Source organism: Aulonocara sp. 'chitande type north' Nkhata Bay, linkage group LG18, assembly GCF_057382095.1.
Source record: "Aulonocara sp. 'chitande type north' Nkhata Bay isolate Kocher_YH1m ecotype deep benthic linkage group LG18, A_spYH_male_GT1.1, whole genome shotgun sequence".
Lineage (NCBI taxonomy): Eukaryota > Metazoa > Chordata > Actinopteri > Cichliformes > Cichlidae > Aulonocara > Aulonocara sp. 'chitande type north' Nkhata Bay.
The window spans coordinates 14,641,611-14,655,738 of NC_141361.1; the positions used below are offsets into that span (position 1 = coordinate 14,641,611).

The 14,128-nt window shown below is 39.6% G+C and overlaps 1 protein-coding gene across 3 annotated transcripts in view; it reads right to left on the reverse strand.

The window, feature by feature from the left end:
* The window catches only part of cacnb2b (calcium channel, voltage-dependent, beta 2b), a 39,957-nt gene that overhangs the window by 15,009 nt on the left and 10,820 nt on the right, over window positions 1-14,128 (reverse strand). The gene's annotated exons all lie outside the window — the stretch shown is intronic.

Here is a 14,128-nt window from a genome sequence, read left to right on the forward strand (position 1 = left end):
GAGAAAGGAAGCAAAAATCAATTATATATATATATATATATATAATTTTGAAAGAGATTGTAATTAATATCGCAAGTTAAGTAACCTTTTACTTTACAGTTCTGATTCACATATTTATTTAAGAGTTTTACATATGTGGGGAAGATCTTAATGGACATGTCTGTGGTCTGGCATAACAGTTACAGTGTGTGATTCTAGACTCTATTGCAGATGAAGACTGTGCCTGGTTTACTTTATTCACTGTGTTGCTGCATTGAAGCCATGTAGATAACTGTACCTGCTTGAACTGAAACATTTTCTCATTGTGTCTCATAATTATTGGATTATTCTCTCAGATTTCCCAACCTGTGCATAATCTGGCCCCGGCCTCTGAAATGTGAAGATCTGATCTTTTTCTTTGAGATAAATTACATTTAACTAAATGTTTAAAAAAAAGGCTTTTGTTTCATTGTGTTATTGTGATTTTAAAGATGTGATCAATTCAGAAAATAAATCTTCACATTAATAGATAATCATTAGTTCATTAGTTGTTACAGTCCTTTCTCTTTTGATATTAAATTGAATCAGCTGAGTTAAAAGAAACTGCATCTTTGTTGACCAATAATACCCAGACTTCCCTGCACAGTATTTTCTCTCTATCACTAAACTTTTCTCTTATATAGGTACTCCAAGTTGATTTTTCATTCCACTCTTTCAAAGTCTTTACCCTTAACTGATCCCCTCATCATTTCATTAAACCCCCTTCTTTCTTCTCTTTTGTCCTTCTCTCTCTCCCTGTTGGAGAATCTTTTTAGACCGTTACTGTGATTACGTGGCTTAGAAGGTGGGCAAAGGAAGGTAGAGGGCAAGGATGACGTGAAAAAAAGGAATAAAGGCACGCTCTCTCATGTGCTACCTGAAGGTGACTCCTATTCTGCTGAAAAGTGTTTACACAGCTCTTTCAGCACACGCCAGGAGAGTGCATTAGGAAAGGAGCATCTGATTGGGGAGATGGACTCCATCCCCAAACCTAAATAATCAGAACCATCGAGTCACCAGGAGCCAGCTGGCTGCCCTGGAGGATTGTGATTCCCCAGAGGTCGAACTAAACTCTGAACCAGTTTTTAAAAGGATCCTGTTATACATGCAGCTTGCATCAACATCAGATATTTAGCAGGTATTTTAAGCCTTGCGTGACAAAATGTGCAAAATTATTAGAACATTAATAACCAAAGAAACCAAAGAAAAAAGGAAAGTGTGGCTTTGTACCAAGTTTGGTAAACTAAACTAATATCTTGATGCATGCTCAGTCATCTAGGCAAGGAAATCCCAGAAAGTTTCTTATGTTCATCTAATTTTAAGGGGGGAAAAGTTTCGTCAAACATTCGTCAAACATTTCGTCACTCATCCAAGTGGATAATGTCTTCCTCAAATGACTCAATCATCCAAGTGGCGTTCCTCTCACTAAAACACTGTGTCCAGATGTACAGAATCAACTTTTCAACTTTGAGTGCAGAAAGTGTGAACTGAGAACTCCACTGACTGACATTGACCGAATAGGAGATATATGAGGGCTAGTTACACAGCTGTCAGCTGCAAAACAATGGAGGAAAGCACATCTGTTTATACAGATACAGCTTTATAAAGTGCATAATTTTTAAAAAAAAGTATTTTTCAATTTAATTAGTTAAATAAAATATCAAAAAACTGCCTTTCAAAAAGATCTGGTAATGAACGTAACCTCCCTTTTTTCATTACCTTACATCAACTGAGTGTTTAAGTTTCTTGATTGGTTGATGACTGGTTGACAGCTAAAGCAGTAACTACAGTCTCCCAAATGCTATTCAAAGAGGTGCATCGCCCTCTCTCACTGTAAGTCAGGTGAGGAGGGACCAGGTCATTGCCTGGTCATCCAACCATGTAGTGAAGTACTTGGATGCATGTGGTGGAGCTCAAATGATAATTTCCTTTTTGAATGTTGGAGACTTCTTTATGACATTTCCCTCCTTCTTTTCCTTTCTCTTTCATTTAGTTATCTTGCACTTAGCACTATTTGGAAAGCTTTTATTGCACTTACAGTAACATAAGTTAATAAGAGCTGGACAAACTTTTTCTTTGCTACACCTGTCTTTTATCTGCTCCATGTCGGTAAAACAGAAACACAAGTGGTGAAAAAGAGAGTAGGTAATGGCTAAAATGGCTTTGACACTCCTGAAAGTCCAGTCTTGAATCAGAATCAGAAAGGGTTTTATTGCCAAATGTTGAGCAGGTTTACAACATTAGGAAATTGCTGCGGTGCTTCAGTGCAAACATACTGTCATAAATTACGCTTAAATAGACATGAAAAAATAAATAAATAAAAAAAAAAAAATAAGAATAAGAATTAAAAGTGCTAAGTAGATAGATATATACATGAGTGCAGGTGGTGATCAGTGCCAAACATGGAATGATGAACTGACAAGTTTGCCAAATTGCAAACCACACAGACCTTTGGCCCACCAGAGGATATAACTGTAAAAGAAGAAGATATTTTCAGTCTTTCACAAAGAGTAATGAAACATTAACTATCAAGGATGAAATCCCAAGTAGGTTGGGAGAATGTATAGAGTCTTCATGTCTACACATACTAGCTGTACACTGGGAGGCACGCTTGACTCTTTGCTGTAGGAAACTGTATCAAACAGTACAAGAACCTTTTCCTCTTGAGTTGAGGAGATGAGTTCAAATACAAGATATACGGTGGGAAAATTGACAATTTAAGATAACAGATGATCTTTCGATTTGATTTGATTTGTCAAAGGAAATAAAAAAAAAGATTACTACATTAAACAATTAAAATACAGTGATGTGCAATCCAAATTTCCTTCAAGGTGCAGCATGATAGGTGGTGACACAAAGATGAAAAGGCTCATGCATCATGATGTGTAAGTTCAGAATATAATCAGAGGGAAAATCCAGACAGCTATGTGCACAACCAGTCATGTAGGTCTCTGCACATTAATTGTGGGAAGACTCACATGGGGAGAGTTTACTTTAAATGACCGCTCTATGATCTTTGGCCATACCACCCACCATTATTCAAGAATAAAAATGAAAAAGGAAATATTACTATGAATGCTGAATCACAAAATACCTCCTCACAGGGTTAAAAACTAGAAAGGAAAATCCATCTATTATCTTAAGTTTCTTTCAGTGTCTCCTCTTGAATATATTATTCACTGTACCGTGTAGAGTGTATTGGCCGAAGATACTCATACAGTAATTCCCGCTTCATATTACTCAAAATACAGAAAGACATTTCCATGGCAACCATATGCAACGTGAGCATAAATTACTTCCACTGACGAAAATACGTCTGCTGTTACATTCTGTATACCACAATCCTCAGAAAAATATACATACGAGTCACAACAACCCATACCTGACACCTTAACTCTCCTTCAAATTCATCACATCCTTGTAGACAGACTAAAGACATTAAGTGAGCATTACATAAAACTCAATGGGAGATCCATCAAGGAGCTAGTTAAACCGTCATAAAACTTTCATTATATTTATGTCGGCTTTGAAGTGCTGATAGCACTTCATTACTGTACTTCCACCCTCAGATGACACAGCAGAAAACTATTACACCTGTACACTCATCTATAAATAGTATTTTAAATATGTCATAAAAATCAATCTTTTTATCTTTTCACGAAGTTCAGATGCTAATCCAACATCAGTGTAAAACATCAGCATGAAAGACAGGAAGCAGAAGTTAGTTAAACTAAAGATGCTTTTTGGATGAAGATAACTTTTTTATAGTTATTTTAACTGCTGAAAGGATGAAAGAAGTATCACCCTTTTAATATATTTAAAGAGCAGCAAAAGATTTGAATTCTACCATTTAGAGCTCAGTTTTTAGGGTATCTTTTGGCTTCTTTTAGCATAAATATATAGTGTTTGGGCTAGACATTAATATGTTAATTGGACAAACATGAGTGCACTAACACTAGTAAAATTCTAGCCCCCTAAACAGCAGAAAAGGACACATTTTAAATGGATTTATGTGATGGAGTACCCATTGTCAGCTCTAATACCACTTCAGAAGACAAGCAATTTACAGGACAAAACCCAGAGAAGTAAAACATAGTTATTTAGGAAGGTAAGGATATAGTTAATCCTATAGTGATTTGTTCAAAGCATTCATATTCATATGGGAAAACTTTTTTTTGGTTGATCTCTGGTTGTGTGAGTATGGAGATTTGCTACTACCTCCTGTACCCTCCCATGCATTCTTGGATACTCCTCGGGTACTGCTGTGATCTCACTCGTCACAAAAAAGACATCTAAGGCTAGGAGTTTCCACTTCAATGAACAAGACCAAGGTGAACAAATCTGTGGTGCCTTCATCCCTGTGGCAGTTAACTACTATAATAAGAGCCTTAAGTTTGAGAAGAGAGCTCAAACACTTGGCAGTTTATTATAGGACTGTGACTCCAGCATCATTCACTGACATACCACACAATGCAAATGAAAATTATGACAGCAGGGCTGAAAAAATGACAGTATGGTAATGATAACAGAGTTTTAAAACCACCCTGTGTATCTCATGTGTGATGGTGAATTGGTTGTTGCTCTGTCCACAGCTGAATAATCACAGGAGAAAGGCATCAGTGCAAACTCTGCATAAAAGCCCCCAAGGAAAATACTGAGAAGAGATTCAGCATGCCCACAACTCCCAGTTCCCTGAAACTGCATACAGCAAAAACCATCAGGACTTTTACATTCTCAGGCAGCGCCACAGTAATTCTTTTCACTCACAGCTCACTTAGACAGCAGGCTTTGATATATTACTTTAATCCAGCTTTTAAGAAAGTAATGATACAATTCTACTGTTGACATGAATCCAAATTTGAATTTAAGTCAGAACCACAAAAGACCATCTTGAGCTGGGTAAAAATCAGTGGTGATAGCAATGAGTCTTCAGACCACATTTTGGGTACTTGTAAAGCTTCAAGCATGTTTTTTGAAAAATTGTGATGCTGCTGTGTCGGTAAAATAATACAGAAAACAAAATATAGATGAGTCACAAATAAAAACAAAAACTAAAAACTAAACAAAAAGCAATGTGTTGGACCTTTTAACCCGCCTCTGAGCCATTGCTTTTAGTTAAAGGATGGCTTTGCCCATCTTTCAGCTTTCACGAGATACTGAGCAAAGTGTAACTATTCATAGGAACCACAGACAGTTTTTATTTCATGCTACACTATAGTGTGGGCTTACATTAAGAAGTAAGCTGTTGCTCCTATATGCAGCCACAAGAGCTTCAGTGCGATTTGGCATTGGCTCTTCAAGTCTCTGAAATTCTGCTGGAGGGAGAAACACAATTCTCCATCCATCCATTCACTTCCGCTTATCCTTTTCAGGGTCGCGGGGGGCGCTGGAGCCTATCCCAGCTGTCATAGGGCGAGAGGCGGGGTACACCCTGGACAGGTCGCCAGTCTGTCGCAAGGCTAACACACAGGGACAAACAACCATTCGCACTCACATTCATACCTAGTGACAATTTGGGTTATCCAATTAACCTATTCCCCACAAGCTGCATGTCTTTGGACGGTGGGAGGAAGCCGGAGTACCCGGAGGGAACCCACGCAGACACGGGGAGAACATGCAAACTCCACACAGAAAGACCCCGGCCTGATGGTGGAATTGAACTCAGGACCTTCTTGCTGTGCGGCAACAGTGCTAACCACCGTGCCACCGTGCTGCCCGAAACACAATTCTTCCTAAAGCTATTTCCTTTTTAATGTTTGTGGTGCAGACATGTCAGTCCAAACTCTTGCACGGGTTTTTAACTAGGTTGAGATTTGATGACTGTGATGGCATTAATACAATTTATTGTATTCCTACTCAATAAACTGTTCCACAGCTCCGCAGTGCAGTGGCTTACACATTTTCACACGAGGGAAGATCCCCAGGAAGAGATTGAATCCCTTGCGAGTTGCTTTAGGAAAGTAAAAATCAGCCCAATCATAAATGGTGGACCCCTGCCTGGTCGCTTGGATCTCCGACTACCTCACCGACAGACCACAGTACGTCAGGCTGAAGGACATCACGTCTGACACAGTGGTCAGCAGCACAGGAGCACCACAGGGAACTGTGCTGTCCCCTCTTCTCTTCACCCTGTACACCTCTGACTTCTGCTACAACTCTGAATTATGCCACATTCAGAAGTTTGCAGATGACACGGCCATCATGGGGTGTATCTGGGATGATCAGGAAGAGGAGTACAGAAGTCTGGTGAGGAACTTTGTCGCATGGAGTCACACAAACCACCTGCAACTCAACACCTCAAAGACTAAGGAACTGGTTGTGGACTTCGGGAGGTCCAGAGAAGGTCCACTTCGGATAGAGGGGGAGGAGGTGGAGGTGGTCAACAAGTACAAGTACCTCGGGCTGTGGGTGGACAATAAACTGGACTGGTCATGCAACACAGAGCACCTGTATAAAAAAGCCCAAAGCCGACTGTACTTCCTCAGGAGGCTGAGGTCTTTTAACATCTGCAGGAAGCTCCTGAGGATGTTTTACCAGTCGGTGGTTGCTGGAGTACTTTTCTATGCTGTGGTGTGCTGGGGGAGCAGCACAGCAAAGAAGGACTCATCCAGGCTGGAGAAACTGATCAGGAGGGCTAGCTCTGTGGTCGGCATGAAGCTGGACACTCTGGTGACAGTGGCAGAGAAAAGGACACTAAAGAAACTGCTGGACATTATGAACAATGCTGGGCATCCTCTGCACACGGCCATAAACAATCAGAAGAGTCTGTTCAGTGACAGGTTGCTTCTCCCCAAGACAAGAACTAACAGACTTAAAAACTCCTTTGTCCCACACGCCATCAGACTGTTTAACTCCTCTCTGGAGGGGAGAGGGAGGGGAAACAGGAAACAGGAGGACAAAGGAGGGGGGAACAACTAAGCTGTAGTGCCTCTGCACCTCACTGTACAATACCTTGTGCAATACTTTTTGTAAATAGTCAACAGTGCAATAGACTCAATACTTGAAATGTGCAATTCACTTGTATTTTTATTTTTTATTCCTATTTATTCTATTTATCCCCTTTGTATATTTTATTTATATTTGTCTCTGTATTTATATATGTGTGTGTGTGTGTGTGTGTGTGTGTGTGTGTGTGTGTGTGTGTGTGTGTGTGTGTGTGTGTGTGTGTGTGTGTGTGTGTGCATATATATATATATAACAATTCTGTAACTGTAACTTCGGTCGTTGCTGTGCTTTTTTTGGAAATCGAATTTCCCAGAGGAACCCACCCGAGGGATTAATAAAGTTCTATCTTATCTTATCTTATCTTATCTTAAATGTGGGAGCTTCCTGCTATAGGTGACGCCTTGTAAATAAGAGAGAGGCTTAAAGTCACTTTATACAAACCACTCAGTGTGCTATGGATGACATCATCCAGGAAGAGACTATTCGACGTTCCAAATTATTATGCAAATTGTGTTTAAGTGTCATAAAGATTAAATAAGTTGTTTTTCAATTAAACTCATGGATGGAATTGTGTCTCAGGACTCTTTTTATCACTGAAATCAATCTCGGACACCTATGATCATTTGTTTGCCAGGTGAGCCCAATTAAAGGAAAAACTACTAAAGAAGGATGTTCCACATTGTTAAGCAGACCACCATTTTCAAGCAAAATAGGAAGGAAAAATGATCTTTCTGCTGCTGAAAAGCGTGAAATAGTTGAATACCTTGGACACCTAATGAAAACCTTAGATATTTCACCAAAATTTAGGCGTGATCACCATAATGTAAGAGATTTGTGGCCCATAAAGGCACAATGAGGAAGGTTTCTGCCAGACAAATACATCAGATTAAGCAGCAAACACATATTTGAAGCTGCTGGTGCCTCTGGAGACCTGCGAACATCAAAGTGTAGGATCCTCCAGAGACTTGCAGTTGTGCATAAACCTTCTATTCGGCCACCCCTAACCAATGCTCACAAGCAGAAATGGCTGCAGTGGGCCCAGAACTACATGAAGACTAAGTTCCAAACAGTCTTGGTCACTGATGAGTGCAGTGCAACCCTGGATGGTCCAGATGGATGCAGTGGTGGATGGTTGGTGGACGGCCACCATGTTACAACAAGGCTGCGTCGTCAGCAAGGAGGTGGTGGAGTCATGTTTTGGGTTGGAATCAGAGGGAGAGAGCTGGTCGGCCCCTTTAGGGTCCCTGAAGGTGTGAAAATGACCTCTGCAAAGTATGTGGAGTTTCTGACTGATCACTTTCTTCAATCCTGTTGAGAACCTTTGGAGCATCCTCAAGCAAAAAAATTTGAGGATGGGAGGCAGTTCACATCCAAACAGCAGCTCTGGGAGGCTATTCTGACATCCTGCAAGACATTCAAGTAGAAACTTTCCAAAAACTTACAAGTTCCATGGATGCAAGAATTGTAAAACTGCTATCAAATAAGGGGTCCTATGTTAATATGTAACTTGACCTGTTAAGATGTTTTTGATTGAAATAGCTTTTGGTGTCAGTGAAATTGATCTACTAATGCTGCAAATTCAACAAAGGATCATTTTCAATTCTCTACAGCCTATAAAATCTTTTGAAACTCTGTGTGCGTAACAATTTGGAACAGTGCATTTTAAGTTTTTTATTTTTGAAAAACATACTGTTTTCATTGGGAGTTTTGTTTAGTAACATTTGAATTATACCCTATTGGTCGATGACTCGAAAATTATGCCGACTGTCATTTGAATCGACTATTTAGGAAAAACAGAGAAAAATATCATTTGCATAATAATTTGGAACGCCGTGTATTGCAGATCAGACAGGATGAGGCTGATCTTACTTCAGTTCAGGATTTCAGGATTTATATAGTACGAATTCACAATAACAGTCATCTCAAGGTATTTGCAGCAATCCTTACATCTACAGAGACAAATGGATTAGAAGAAGGTATTGCTTCTACAGACAGCACCATCAGATACCCCAAAGAGGTCAATGGTTCTGTTTTTGATTTTGATTTGTCACCTGCCTAAAGCACCTGCCAAAATACATTAAAACATAGCGAAAGTAGAGTGAAAGTTGCCACCACAAACGATGTTGCACACACCCAACTGCTGACACACACAGATAAACATATTGCCATCCCACTTCTAGTACCCTTTACTCATTACTCAATGGAGGGACCTGCACTCATCTTCACATTTGGCCTTCATTTTGGCCTCAGCTATAAAAGTGCCATGGCTCTACGGGTGCAGTGTGGTTAGTTTGACAAAATCTGTCAGAGAGGCATATAAATACCTGACTGACATGCTCTAAACTGCCTATGTAGACACTGTTGCTGCAGAAGGTATCTCAAGGACCATATTTTTCCATGACAATAGCGGCCTTACTGTTGCAGCACTTGGAAATATCTTTCTACTGCAGCTGTTTAAAGTAGATGTGCTGGTTTTGGCTCAGAAAGCATGAGTGTAGAGTCTGTTGGTGAGTTTGACGTTTTTATCTTGTATGAGTCAATGATTTTTTTTTTCATGAACAAGATCAAAGATGTAATATCTTTACTCATATCACACTTTTGATCTGTGCATACATGCTGGGATGGTTATTAAAAGCTTGCTGCTGAATAGAGAGCCATGCATCAAAAAGGACCCAAACATAGGCCTCTTCCCCTTCATTACAGTTTATTGTTATTGCAGAGCAGGTCAGTGATCTAATTGTGACTAATTTCCTGTCGGACCACCGATGAGGCGCTGGCAACAAGCCCAGGTGTGGTGAAACATTTGTCAATTTTTGCCAATAAATATTTCCTCATATTTTTTTCTGTAGGTGAGGAATAATGGAACTCAGCTCTCTTACACCCATCTTCTTCTGCTGTTCATTTTTTACTTTGACATCCTATTCTGTATATTGTGATGATTTCTTTGCTACTGTATCTCTTGGTCATTAACAGCCAGTTCATTTGCATGCAGTGAGTGTTCTGATCCTGTTTTCTCCAAGCCCTGTCTAATCAGCTGCTTTGCATCATCTGTCTGAAGGAGACTGGCTCCATGCCCTCTCCCTGATGCTACCATAGAGCAGATACGGCCGGGCTGGCACAGCTATCTTTACTTTGGCACGGATCTCCGTCTGTGGAGTTTAAGGCTGCATCACATCTCTTTAGATCTCAAATTATAGATCAAAAGAGGCAGTAAATCAGTACCACGGTAAATGTATTTTAATTCATATATAGTTTGTTAATGTGGGCTTTATCATTATTATGGCTGCTGATATTGCCAGTAAAAATAAAGGGTAAAAAAAGGTTGCTGTTGCTGCAGTGAAAAATGTAGAAACTGTAGAAATTAGATTATTAGTAACTTAATGGCTCCTCCAATTCAGACAGATGTAGACAAAATCTGATGGCTGATACATGATCACATATTTAAGGGCCCATACTGAGCAAAGAGGAATAACAACCAGCAACATTCCAGCTTGTCAGGAGCTGAAATGTCCTAACCACGTGGCCAATGGATCATCCATAGTTTGAATACTAATGCTATATTAGTTGTAAGTGGGTTTTGAGAGAGTAGGCTTAATTTTCATGTTACAAGAGAAATGAGTTTTACATACTGTAGCAGACCAGTCCCCATCCTTAGCACACAAGAGGATACAGCATATTTGTTAGAATGAGAGGGTGGTGCAGTGGTGGGGTGGGCATCCTCTGCCTGTCTCCCACTGTTCAAATGAAATTTTAAACTGGCTGCAGACGTGGATGTGAGAGTGAATTGTTGTTTGTCTCTTTATTTGAGCCCTCTGACGGACTGGCGACCTGCGCCCCGCCTGTTGCCTATGAGAGCTGGGATAGCCTCCAGCCCCTGTGACTCTGAATTGGATAAATGGAGCGAAATGGATGGACATCTGTTAGATAAAGCTCTTCACCACCGTCATCTAAATTTCTGAAACTTTTAAAGGCACACTCAAGTTTCTGGCAACACGTGGTGGCAACAGCTTTTTTAATGCAAGCCCACAACTTAACCATACTTCTAGAAATTCTGTTAGGACATAATTTCTAGAAACCAGAAGAATAGGAGCATGATTTTTTAATTTCCTGGAGAATCTGTTAAAAGAGGGTAAAAAAAAAAAGGATTCACACGCAAAAAATTTATAAATTAGATTCCAACTGACATTGGATTTTTTAAGATATCTGATGTGTGGAGAAAACCCAATATAGAATAGAATAGACATATTCTTTATTTTCCCTCACTGAAGGAAATTCAAGTGTTGCAGCAGCAAAGTGACAGGCAGATTGAGCGGGCGGATTCACACAAAAGTAAAGAATATAATAATAAAAAAATCTGAAATAACAAACAGTACAGTAAGTATGGGATATGTCATGCTTCTAATTTTTTGCGTAGTTATTCTTTGGTTCTGCTAAGATTAGCTGGTAGCTGTGAAGAGTCAAACACATTTCATGAACAACAAAGTTGCAGAGCGTCCTCTGGTGGACAATCTATGTAATGCCAACACTCACTGTTGAAGGGTGTTTCAAGATCATTTATCAGTCATTACTAATGATGACACAAATAGATCGATATGACCAATAGTATGAGCCCACTAACAAATTGTTCAGGCTCTAGTATAAAGTGCTGAAAGAGTCTTGAATCACTGGACAACAAATAAACATAGGGAACTTATAGTAGTAGTCAGTGCCATCAACATGTCATGCTGAGAGAAAGAAAAAGGCCAACAAAGAAGAAATATCACTGAACAGTTTAAGATGGGCTTGCAGTTTCGTATGGAAGATTTTGGGATTACCCCTAAACTCCCTGCTTTATTAGCAATGTTCCAAACTACATTTAATGGCAGGATTTCATTTCATTCATGTATTCTTTTTTTTCTGATTTCATCACCCTGCAGTGTCTAATTACAGTTTGTAATTGCAACTAAAGAAATTAACAAACATTATTTGATTAATTTTTTTTTTAAACGTATGAAGAAGAACAGGTCGCTGCTCTGCTATGCCTGGGCATGAAATTAGAAGTCATCCTGCAAGAAACACATTGTAGCTGCTTAAATCTGTGGGAAACATTAAAACATACTGCAGAAAAAATACTCTTGGAGTGATTTAGAAAAGGTGGCATTACAACAGTTCTGATTCCACTGCTTGCAATACTCTTAACTCTATCAGCACTGTGTGCAGCACATGTAGCAGAGCATGCATCACAGCTGGACCACAGTTGTGTCCTAATATTAAGCTGCTAACCGGTTTGTGAAGCTCCTCTACCACCAACACATCAATATCAAATTTCTTTTCCTCAAAAATCTGTGTCTGTATCATCCTCATAAATCCAATATTGGTTAGTCTTTAAAGAGTAACATCTCATCACTCCGTCTCATCACTTTGCAGTTAATGATTACTCATTCATCAAGAAGTACAAAAAGACAAAAAAGATATTTGCTCATATTGAGTGTGTGTGTGTGTGTGTGTGTGTGTGTGGGGGGGGGGGGTTATAAGCATAAGACGCAATGTGTATTTGGATCCTTTTCTATCTCTGTCTCTCTCTCTCTTTGGGTCATGATTGTCTTTGAGTAAGGAGATTAAGATAGCATGCGTCAATCCAGGATTTAGAGGCAGAGAGACAAATGCAAACTCCTCACAGACAGCCAACACTGCAGCTTCGACTGGATGTGCTCAAGTGCTCCCTGACAGTCATCAGATATACATAAAATAGAAGCATTTGTCGTATCTATATCACTTAAATCCTGGCTTGCCGGGCCCCCGTAATAGATACATTTCATCTATAGTTCACAGAAATCTCTCTGCTCTTCTGCTCTGCACAACGCTGTGATGCAACGTGATTAGAACTGGCGTGCCGAGAGGTGTGCGCATGTGTGGGGATTATAAAATATCATTTTGCCAGCCACTGGTGTTCTGATCATTTCTCACTTAGTTATTGCACAAGTACTGAGCAACCACTATCACTGGAACGTCACTCTATGAGCACAAAAACCTGACATCAAGCTAAACACAAAATAAAATAAATATAGAGTCGTTTTTGTTTTATTTTTAAACTGCAAAAAGTTTGATGCAAACAATAACATTTTAAATTTGGAAACAGCCCCAATTTCACAGGAAACAGGTTTACTGATACTTCTGGAACTTTCCACACAGCTCCACATCTTATTACTCCCCTTCCTGCCTGGAAGGAGAGCAGGTATCAGCATGTAATGCCCCAGTAACAACTACTAAGAGGCTTTTCCTATTCTAAGTAACAAGCAGTGGGCCAGCACTAACTAGCACTGCAATCCAAGAGAGTAGGCCAGCCAAAGTCTTCCTGCGATGTGTTAGTATTACATCTCCAAAAAAGGAGAAAAATATCAGCTTTGTTAAACCAAGAAGCGTATGTCCAAACACTTCCTCCTGTTCTAAAGGTATCCATGAACCTTTGAAGGTATATTTCCAATTATTTTGGCCACTACAGCTAGCGTGTTAAACTATACTTCATTTTACATATTCTGCAGCTACAGAGGAACATTAGTATTTGAAGTGATGTTTCTAGCCACCATGCAAATGGTATTCACTTTCCTATAGCCATTTTTGTTTTCCGGCAACTACTGTCTCTCACACTCCCTGCCCACTCTGTTTCTCTAACTTTGTGTTTTGTTAGGTAGTAGCACAGTTTAAAACAAAAAGGAAAAGCTGTATGTCACAAAAACAATGAACCTAAAGACCAAAATATAGAAGAAATTCTTATAGTTGCTTCTGGAAATGTGACAGACAATACTGGCACTGTATTTTGTAATATGAGATATTAGAAAATAAATAAACAGAGACCAATATGACTAATGATTAAACGTATATTAAACGAATACCCCCTAACATCGTTAATTAATGTTACATCACCCTCAAGCTGTTTAAAAGACTGAGAAGTGGGTGCCTCACTCTGTGAAGTTTACCTGAATACTGCAAACTGGAGCTTGGTTTCATAACTAAAACAAAACAATGCATGGACTGCACAGCATGTGCAAGAAACACAAAACCATGCTGCTGATGGCGTGCTCTACAGCTACAACACGTGAAGTGAAAAGAAAGCCAAACAGGTGCAGCACATAGTTTGGGGTTTAATACCACATGCCACAAAGTTCACCGCGAGTACAAGAGTCAT